Source organism: Tupaia chinensis, unplaced genomic scaffold (genome assembly GCF_000334495.1).
Source record: "Tupaia chinensis unplaced genomic scaffold, TupChi_1.0 Scaffold148607_1, whole genome shotgun sequence".
In the NCBI taxonomy this organism is placed as follows: Eukaryota; Metazoa; Chordata; class Mammalia; order Scandentia; family Tupaiidae; genus Tupaia; species Tupaia belangeri.
Genome location: NW_006208456.1, coordinates 3,030,838 through 3,042,208, shown reverse-complemented (window position 1 = coordinate 3,042,208; position 11,371 = coordinate 3,030,838).

Below are 11,371 nucleotides of genomic sequence, written 5' to 3'. Positions count from 1 at the left end.
CACGGTCGACTATGTGAGAGTCCAGCGACATAGCCATTACGCTAACTGCTGGTTCCCCAATAGCCTTGATTTTTTAGATTACTTTTAAGTTCATAAAAAATTGAATGCAAAATACAGACATTTCCCATACATCCTTGGACCCCAACATGAATAACCTTCTTCATAAATGCAATTTTTTAAACAAAGGAAAGGGCTCCTTTTTCTTACATTTTAATTACAAAAGGGAAAACACATCCTCTGAAAATACAGGAAAATAAAAATAGAGAAAAACATTACCCCTGTGGGCCAGCAGGCAGCATGGTGGTTAGAGGCACTGGACTCCCACGTGGCCGACCGCGGTTCAAGTCGCAGACCTGGTAGTTTGCTTTCTTGCTTCTTCCACTCCCTACCCCCACTCTGTCTCTCTCTCTCTGGTCAAATTCAAAAATAATCATAATGACAAAATTAAATAAAATAATTCTTTAAAAAAAAAAAAAGAAAAACATTACTCCTGGTTCTATCACTGATAAACAACCATGGCTAACATTTTTGATGTATTTCTCTGTCATCTATTTTTTCTTTTCATATCTTTAATATCTGATTTTCTCTTACTTTCCCCCAGTTATTATACAGTAATGTTAACTGCTTAAGCATGCTTTCTAAATATGGCTGCACAACATCATATCGTGTAGATGGTATCGTACTTTACCATTGATTTTGCCAGTCCCTGCTCTTGTAACTAATACATGATGACCACCTCTGACATCTTCTTGGCTTAACTTTATAGACTTAGAAACGTTGACTCAAATGGTAAATACATTTTAAAATTTATTTTTTAAGAGTCATTTTATTTAACTTTATTTATTTCTTTAAATTTGACCAGAGAGGGACAGAATGGGAGAGAGAGAGGGAAAGTGAGAAAGCAAGCCGCCAGGTCTGAGACTCAAACCATGGTTGGCCATGTGGGAGTCCAACGCCCCTAACCACCGTGCCACCTGCCAGTCCCTAAAATTTCTTAATATATACCACGTATATAAAAAATGAGCACGGTTACTGAAGATCAAAGAAATACAAATAATGAGATAACATTTTCACTCATCATACTGGTAAAGATATAAAAGGCAATACCCAATGGTGATGAAGATAAAGGGATATGTATTCTTTTATTGATATTTTGGAGAACAAATGGCTATTTAAAAATATACACACAGGCCAGTAAGTGGCATAGTGGTTAAGGCACTGGACTCCCACAACTGTGGTCAACTGTGGTTCGAGTCCTAGACCTGGTGACTTGAAACAAGTTGGGTGACTTGAAACAAATCCCAGGAAAATGGAGGAGAAGGGATTGCAGCATAACCATCCTCCTTGGGAGGTGATTTCTTGCTTTCTCGCTTTGTCTCTCTCTCTCTCTATGTCTCTCCATTAAGTGCACATGCCCTATAGCAAATATCTCTTAAAAAAAAAAAAAAAAGCAAACTTATATATGCCATGAGGCCAGCCCTGCAGTGCAATGGTTAAAGGAGCCAGTGGGTAAATGGCCAACTGTGGTTCAACTCTTTGCCCTGACTTGAAAAACATGCCATGTGCAAGCATGCCTAGAATCCTGACAGGAGAAATCAAAGAACAAAAGATTATAGTGTGGTGGTTAAGGTGACTGGATCCCACATGGCTGACTGTGCAATTTGATACCCAGGCCTGAGAAACATGCTGGGCACATGTGCGTATGCACCCAAAATCCTGAGAGGGGAATGGAGGAGACTGCAGCATGGCTGTCTCCCCCAGGGGTGCTTTCTCACTCACCCTCCCTCTCTCTGTGTCTCTCCGTGGCGAGTTCACAGATTTCCATAGCAAATTAAAAAATAATAATAATAAAATTGTGGTGTGACCAAGCCCTATTGGTAGGTGCTTTCCTCTCTGGCTTTCTCTCTTTGTCTCTGGTGAGTGCATGTACCCTCTGACAATTAAAAACAAACAAAAAGGTTTAATGTATGTTTAGTTTTCGCCCCAGTATTTCCACTTTTAGAAGCGTAGTCTCTAAAGATATGTGTAAGATTGTCGATCCCAAAATTATTCATCATAATAATAGTGGGACCAGCAGATGGCATAATGGTTACGTTGCTGGACTCCCATGAAAGTCGACTGCAGTTTAAGTCCCAGACCCAGCAGCTTAAACTCACTCTGGGAGCCTGTGTATGTGGGCCCAAGATCCCAAGAGGAGAATGGAGGAAAAGGGATTGCAGCATGACCATCCCTCCCACCCCCCTCCCCTGCCCCAGGGATGATTTCTCCCTTTCTGTCTCTGTCTGCTCTGTTCTAAGCAGTTATCTGGTTTTTGTTTTGTTTTGTTTTTTATTTGAGAGGTTTTTGCTATAGGATGTGTGCACTTGCCAGAAAGAGAGAGAGAGACAGAGAGACAGAAAGTGAGAAATCACCCCCCAAGGGGGATGGCCACACCGCAATCCCTTCTCCTCTATTCTCTTGGGATCTTGGGCACGCACACACATGTGTCTGGCATGAGTTCAAGCCACCGGGTCTGGTACTTGAACCACGGTCGACTACATGGGAGTCCAGCGACATAGCCATTACACCAACTGCTGGTCCCTCAAATTTGTCTTAAAAAACTTAAGATAATTTTCAGATATTATGTAAATTCCTCTGTACAGAGAGAAAAAGTTTGGAAAAAAACAAGAATGTCAAAATGTTAGTTGTGATTTCCTCTGGGAGGCAGCATTGCGGGTGTCTTTCTTTTCTTCTTAATGGATTTCTGTATGTGGGAAGTTGAATGATGCTGTATTTCTTTCATAATCTAAGAAAAGCAATAAAACTTTTTTTTTTTTAGGTTTTTGTCAAAGGGTGCATGCACTCACCAGGAGAGAGACAGAGAGAGAGAGGCAAAGTGAGAAACCACTCCCCAAGGAGGGTGGTCACTCCACAATCCCTTCTCCTCCATTCTCCTCTCAGATTTTGGGCATACATGCCTATGTACCTGGCATGATTTTCATGCTGCCAGATTTGGGACTCAAACCATAGTTAGCTACATAGTGCCTTAACCACTATGCCACCTACTGGTCCCAGTTATGCCATTTTTAAAGGGCTATGACAGTTGCTACTTCTATTGGTGAATATGGGAGTGTTGCTGGTTAATTTTCAGACAAAGCATTGCTCTTCATGTGGGCTCACCAGATAAAGGGCTGAGTGGCTCCTCTCCACAGGGGTTTCCTGTTTCTCAGCAGCCCGTAGCTGTCCTGTAGAGATGGGAGTAAACCTCTCAGGGCACCTCCCTGCAGAAGTGTCTGGCTGGATTTCCCATCTCTGGCAAAAACGAGATCTCTCTGCTCACTGTTGCTTCATTAAGCACATCAGCCCCATCGTGCCATCTCTTCTCGCAGTTCTGCCTTCCGGAGCTCACCCACTACATGGAACCTTGGAAACGATGCCTCGACCAACCTGAAAGGAGCATTTGACAGCTCAGAGTCTCTGCTCGTCGGTTCTGTCTGTATCGATTTTGTTCCATGCAGAGGCTCCACGCTAGGTACTTGAGGGATCTGAAATAAAGTACCTGTACTGAGGAAACAGAAATCAGTCATAAACGAAGTGTTTAGAGAATGATTTATTCAGCAAAGCTAGCAAACAGCTATTTGACAATCGGAAGTCAGGCACTTTTTGGGGATCTAGAGGGAGTTCATATCTAAAGGGGAAGAGACATTGAGCGCTTCAGACAGGTGACAGGTCAGCTGGATTTTGAAGGAAGAGTAGGGGTTTGTCAGTGGAAAGTGGGGAGTAGGGCTTTATAGGCCAAAGGAACACTGAATGCAGAAGCAGGGAAGCTTGAAAGGTTGGCCCACTCAGGGAACGCAGTCCAGGACAGCTAACATGACGAGTGCAGAGGGGAGTTGCCGCAAAGGAGTCAGCTGCAGACCACATTTGAGTTCTCGCAGTCTACAGGAAGCTGGTGAGGACTTAGAGTCTTGCATAAGAAGACTTGCATGTTAGAAAATGAAGGCCAGGGGGCTGGCAGGTGGCGTGGTGACTAAAGGTGCTGGACTCCCATGTAGTCAACAATATTTCAAGTCCCGGACCTGGCGGCTTGCTTTCTCACTCTCTCTCTGATCAACCTTGAAAATAATAATAAAATAAACAAACAAATAATTATTTTAAAAAAAGAATTATTATTTTATTTCACTTTATTGATCTATGTATTTTCATTTTACCAGAGAGGGACAGAGTGAGTGAGAGAGAGAAGGAAAGTGAGAAAGCAAGCTGACAGGTTCAGGACTTGAACTGCAGTCAGCCATGTGGGAGTCCAGCACCCTTAACCACACCACCTGCCGGTCCCTAAATAAAATAATTCTTAAAAAAGAAAAGAGAATGAAGGCCAGGGCCAGCAGGTGGAATGGTGTTTGGGACACTGGACTCCCACATGGTCAATTGTGGTGCGAGTCCTGGACCTGGCAAAAATCACACCAGGCACATGTGCATGCATGCCTAAAATCTCGAGAGGAGAATGGAGGAAAGGGGACTGTTGTGTGGCCATTCCCTGTGGGGATAATTACTCATTTTCCCTCTCTCTGTCTCTCTTTGGTGAGCGCATCCACGCTATGACCAAAACCTAAATAAAGAAAGAAATAAGAAAATGGTAGCCAGCAGGTGGTCAACCACGGTTCAAGTCTCAGACCTGGTGGCTGTTTTCTCACTTTCCTTTACTGTGTGTGTCTCAATCTGGTAAAATTAAACAAATGAATAAATAAAATTAAAGAAGTAATTATTTTTTAAAATTTTATTTATTTATTTTAATTTGACCTGAGAGGGACAGAGAGAGAGAGAGAACATGAGAGAGAGAGACAGAAAGTGAGAAAGCAAGCCACCAGGTCCAGGACTCGAACTGTGGTCTGCCCTGTGGGAATCAAGTGCCCTTAACCACCATGCCACCTGGTGGCCCCAAAGAAATCATTCTTTTTTAAAAATCTAAAAAAAAAAAAAAAAGAAAAGAAATAAAATGAATGCCAATGACAATGTCATTGAGAAAACAAAAAAACTGAAATGAACAAAAGGAGTCTTCCACCAGTCCCATGCCACGTTCACCCACCTGCCTGTACCTGTGTGTTCGCATTGCCCTCCCTCCTGCCACAGGGACCAGCGCTTTTGTCTATGCTCAGTCCCTCCATGAACGCATTAGCTTGCATCCTCCCCTTCCCACACGAGGACACGCCTCCAGAAACTCTCTCCCTTTTGTCTACTTAATCAATTCTTATCTTTCTACTGTGTTATTGCCACCATCCTGCAAATATGCTGCTATTCCTCCTACCTTGAAAAACTCTTTTAAAAAATCATTATTTTCTTTCTTTCTTATTATTTTAATTTGCTATAGGGCACATGCACTCACCAGAGAGAGAAAGAGAAAAAGGAAATGAGGAAGCAAGCTGCCAGGTCCAGGACTTAAAACTGCAGCTGGCCATGTGGGAGTCCAGCACCTTAGGCACCATGCCACCTGCCATCTGCCAGCTCTCTTGATCCCACTTTCCCACTCCGCCACTCAGTCACTCCTCATTCCCTCATTTCTGTTTGTTTGTTTGTTTTTGTTTGCTCTAGGGTACCTGCTGGAGAAAAAGAGGTGGAAAGCAAGAAATCACCCTGCAGGGGAGATGCCCACTGTAGTCCCTTCTCCCCCATTCTCCTCTCAAATTTTGGGCATACACATGCTCCTGGCATGATTTTCAAGCCAACGGGTCTGGGACTTGAACTATGTAGTCAGCCAGTGCCTTCCAGCTGCTTTAACTTCCATGCCATCTCCTGGCCCCATTTCTCTCCTATGTGCAAAACTCCTTGAAAAAGTTGTCATCTCTTCCTCTTCTTGTCCTTTCCCCTACGATCCACTCCAGTCAGGCATTTTCTCCCTCTACTCCACCAGAACCCCTGTCGGGATTTAATGCCTCCACACCACTAACTCAAATAGTCATTTCACAATCCCTACATGACAAGGCCTCTCCCTCCTCCCAGAAACACTCTTCCTTGGCTCCCAGGACCTCACACACCCCTGGACTCCTGCCTGCCTCACTGACTCCTTCTCAGGAGCCTGGCTGAATCCTCCCTTCTTCCTAGCCTCTTCGTGTCGCTGTGTCCCAGAAGTTGGCCCTCTTCTCCTCTCTGTCTACCTTCCGTCCCCGGTGAGCTCACCCAGTACACACCGACAACTCTCTTGTTTATATTTCCAGCCAAATCTCCCCATGGAACTCCAGGCTTGTTTCTCCAACTGCTCTCTTGGCATCTTCACTTAGAAGTTATCTCAAAAGCTATTTTTTAAAGACAGTGTTATTTATTTTTTTATTTTTTTATTTTTTTATGGAGAGATTTTTGCTATAGGGTGTATCCATTCGTCAGAAAGTCAGAGAGAGACAGAGAGACAGAAAGCGAGAAATCACCCCCCAGGGGGGATGGCCATGCCGCAATCCCTTCTCCATTCTCCTCTCCGGATCTTGGGTACACATGCACATGTGCCTGGTGCGAGTTTAAGCCGCCTGGTCCAGGACTCAAACCGAGGTCGACTGCATGGGAGTCTAGCAATGTTACCATTACGCCATCTGCTGGTCCCGAGAGAAAGATTTTTGCCATAGTGTGCATGCGCTTGACAGAGACACAAAGAGAAAGAGAAAGTGAGAAACAATCCCCCAGGGAGGATGGACACACCACAGTCCTTTCTCCTCCACGCTCCACTCAGGATTTTGAGCATGCACGTTCATGTGCCCAGTATGAGTTCAAGTCGCCAGGTCTGGGACTCAAACCACAGTCGACCATACGAGAGTCCAGTACCTTAACCACTAGGGGCCCTCAATAACTTCTTTTACTTATTTATTTTTATTATTTTCTTTTTTCTTCTTTTGGTTTTATCTTTTTTACTGTTAATCAAATTTCCCCAAAAGGGGAATCTTACCGATTACTTTATTTCCTCACAAAAAGACCAACTGTAATCAAATGAGGTGAACATTCACCTCAAGATTTTGTCATCTTCATAATAACAAAGATGAGGCTTAGAACTGAATCACTTGACCCTTTCTCTTCTTATCTCCTCCCAGTTCAAAATGCTTACATCTCTTAACAGCCAGCATTCTCTTAGATCTGCAGTTGGGCTCAACACATTCAAGCCTCAGCACAGTCTTCTTTGTAGTTTTTGCCTTTTTCCAGAAAATAAGCTTAGTCTGTCCACCATAGTCGCTCTGCTTCCTGTCATAACGCCGCTGTCCCTGAGCACACAGAGGATCCTCGCCCTTTTTGTACAGTGTCACTTTATGAGGTTGGTGCTTGCCACACTTCTTACAGAAGGTCTGGCGGGTTTTAGGGATGTTCACCATGCTTGGGGGCCTGCTATCTGCACAGAAAGCTATTTTTATTACTTTTTCACATGAGTTTTGCTAGAGAAAGACACAGAGAGAGAGAGCGAGAGAGAGAGAGAGAGAGAGAAAGCGTGAGCAAGCCTCCAGGTCTAGGACTCGAACCACCGTCGGCCATATGGGAATTCCAGCACCTCATTCACCACACCACCTGCTGCCCCCAATAACTTTTTCTAATAACCATTTTTTTAATTGCCGGAGGGCATGTGTATTTGCCAGAGAAAGACAGCAAAGAGGAAGAGAGAGAAGGCGAGAGCACCCTTCGATGGGGGGTGATCACATCACAATTCCTTCTCCTCCATCTCTCCTTGTCTTCAAATCTGGGGCATGCATGCACATGCTCCCAGTGTTCCTCAAGCTGCCAGGGCTGGGACATGAACTGTGATGGGTCATGTGGGATCCAGCTTCTCCAACCGCTAGGCCTGGGGGCAGCCCATAATAACTTATAATAATATTTATTTCAAATTTAAAATGTCAAAAACTGAGTACCCAATACTTCCCCCAGAACCTGCTCCTCCTGCAGTCCTCCCTTCCTAGTTCAGGCAGCTCCATCCTTCCAGGTGCTCAGGCCAATGGAGTAACCAATGGTACTTCTCTCTCTCTTGCATCATCTGTTACCAAATTAATCTTTAATTAATATTTAATCTGGGGACCAGCAGGTGGCATGATGGATGGGGCGCTGGACTCCCAAATGGCCAACTGTGGTTTGAGTCCCAGACCTGGCAGCTTGCTTTCTCTCTTTCCCCCTCTCTCTTTTACTCTGTGCCTCTCTGGTCAAATTAAAAGAAATAAAGTTAAATAAAATAATTCTTTCCAAAAATATTTCATCTGTTAGCAAATCCCATTGTTCCTATTTTAATATATTTATCTATCTGGGATTGGACATGACTTCCCACTTCTACTGCCACAAACTCCTTCTAAGCATCATTCTCTTTCACCTAGGTTATGGCAATAGCTCCTAACTAGTCTCCCTGTTTCATCTCTTGTTTTCTACTCCAAACTATTTTCTACCCTGTAAAAATTAAGACTTTAGGGGCTGGTGGGTGGCAAAGTGGCTAAGGCGTTGGACTCTCACATAGTCAATCACAGTTCAAGTCCCTGACCTGTGGTTTGCTTTCTTACTTTCCCTTTCTCTCTCTCTAGTCAAATTAAAAAATAATAATAACAAATAAAATAAAATGAATAAATAATTCTTTTAAAAAATTAAGCTTTTAATGCAAAGTCAGCTAGGGGTCAGCAGATGGCGTAATGGTTACGTTGCTGGACTCCCATGTAGTCAACTGCATTTCAAGTCCCAGACCTGGTAGCTTAAAACTCATGCCGGGTGAGTGTGCGTGCATGCCTAAAGTCCCAAGAGGGGAATGGAGGAGAAGGGACTGTGGTGTGGCCATCCCCCCTGGGGGTAATGTCTCGCTTTCTGTCTCTGTTTCTGTCTCTCTGGCGAGTTCACATGCCCTACAGCAAAAATATCTCTTTAAAAAAATTAGAGCGTCAGCTAGGCCCACTTATGACTCTAACGGACTCTCATTTTCTCAGACTCGAGGCAGATTTCTCAGACTCGTGGCCAAAAGACCCTATATGCTGGCCTTTCATGTCTTATTTAGTTATTGCATCTGTTTCCCTCTGCGTGAATGCTAGCTCCACCCAGGCAGAAGGTTTTGTCTGTTGCCTGCACTCAACCCATGTTTACTGAATAAATGAATGAATGAATGTAGAAGAAAGATCAGAAGGGGAAAAGACTAGAGGGTGGGAGACCAATCATGAGGTATTGGAATTGTCCAGGTGGAAAATGGTGAGCCACTGAATCAGGACAGTGGGAAATGGTGAAATGGTGGATATAGTCAGAGCCATTTTTGCTGTAAACTTACCAGCCATGGTAACCAAATCAGTGCTGAGGGTGAACAGTGAGACATTAGCCAAAGGGACGTCCTGGCTTCCAGATTGAGCATGGCAAGTACTTTGAGAAGTCAAGCAGATGGGAACCAGCAGTTAGCGTAATGGCTATGTCGCTGGACTCCCACGTAGTCAACCGCGGTTCGTGTCCCGGACCCGGTGGCTTAAATCTCACGCCGGGCGCGAGTGCGTGCGTGCCCAAGATCCCGAGAGGAGAATGGAGGAGAAGGGATTGCGGCGTGACCATCCCCCCTGGGGGGTGAAAGAAGTCAAGCAGAGTGAACAGGCAGCTATGGAGTCTGGGTTTGAAAATGTGGAGTTTAGGGACCAGCAGATAGCATAGTAGTTGAGACACTGGACTTCCACACGGTTGACCACAGTTCAAGTTCCAGACTCCGTGGTTTGAAACTCATGCCGGGCATATGTGTGCATGTGCCCAAAAATCCCAAGAGGAGAATGGAGAAGAAGGGATTGCAGTGTGGCCATCCTCCCTGGGGCGTGATTTTTCATTTTCTGTCTCTCCAGTGAGCATATGAGCCCTATAACAAAAATCTCTCTCTCAAAAAAAAGAGAAGAAGGGAACCAGCAGTTAGCGTAATGGCTATGTCGCTGGACTCCCACGTAGTCGACCACGGTTCGTGTCCCGGACCCGGTGGCTTAAAAAAGCTCACGCCGGGCGCGTGTGCGTGCGTGCCCAAGATCCCGAGAGGAGAATGGAGGAGAAGGGATTGCGGCGTGACCATCCCCCCTGGGGGGTGATTTCTCGCTTTCTGTCTCTATGTCTCTCTCTGTCTGTCTGGCGAGCGCACACGCCCTACAGTGAAAATCTCTCCAAAAAAAAAAAAAAAGAGAAGAAAACGTTCAGTAACAGAACCACCATAAGCCACCCTCTCTTCTTTTTTTGGTAACTACTTTGAAAATACATTATGTAGTTGTATTATTATCGTACCACCACTCTTAGTGAAAATAGCAAGATCATTATTAATTAGAAAGCAGGTAATGTTTGCTTAACAATGCAGTCAAGCTTATCCAACAATAAGAACTGTTTTAAAATGATTTGGGGGCTGGCTCTGTGACAAAACATAAAGTGCTGCTCTAAAAGAAGTCAGCTCCTATTTGGACCATGGTCCAAATACCCAGCTCAGTTGATGGGCTAAGCAGGAGTGAGTGTCCAAGATCTGATGGGCTGGAGGACCAGAGGAAAAGGATCACAATACGAAAAATTTTGTATAAAATTACCTTCATGGTGGTTAAGGGTGCTGGACTCCCACATGGTCAACCATGGTTCGAGTCACAGACCTGGAGGCTTGCTTTCTAACTCTCTCTCTTCCCCTACTCTCTCTGTCCTTCTATGGTCAAATTAAAATAAATAAAATGAATAAGTAAAGTTAAATAAAATCTTTTTTTTGGAGAGGTTTTTGCTATAGGGCGTGAGCACTTGCCAGAAAGACAGAGAGATAGAAAGCGAAAAATCACCACCACCACCACCCTCCCACCGCCAGGGGGGATGGCCACGCGGCAATCCCTTCTTCTCCATTCTCCTCTCAGGATCTTGAGCACACATGTACATGCACCTGGCATGAGTTTAAGCCACCGGGTCCAGGACTAGAACCGCGCGGTCGGTTACATAGGAATTCAGCGACAGAAAAAATGAAATCCAAAGTACTTTTTTTTGGAGAGGTTAGAGTTTTTTTGGTTTTTTTTTTTTTCCGCTATAGGGTGCGTGTGCTCGCCAGACAGAGAGAGAGAGACAGGAAGCGAGAAATCACCCCCCAGGGGGGATGGTCACACCGCAATCCCTTCTCCTCCATTCTCCTCTCGGGATCTTGGGCACACACGCACACGCACCCGGCGTGAGTTTTAAGCCACCGGGTCTGGGACGCGAACCACGGTTGACTACGTGGGAGTCCAGCGACATAGCCATTACGCTAACTGCTGGTTCCCAAATCCAAAGTACTTTTGGTTCCAAGCATTTTGGATAAGGGATACTCAGTTTAAAATAGGGATGACAGTATTCTCATGGAGTTGCTATGACAAAATAGGTAGGCCAGCCTATGGCATTGTCATTAAAGTGGTCGGATCCTACATGGCCAACTGTGCAGTTCGAGTCCTGG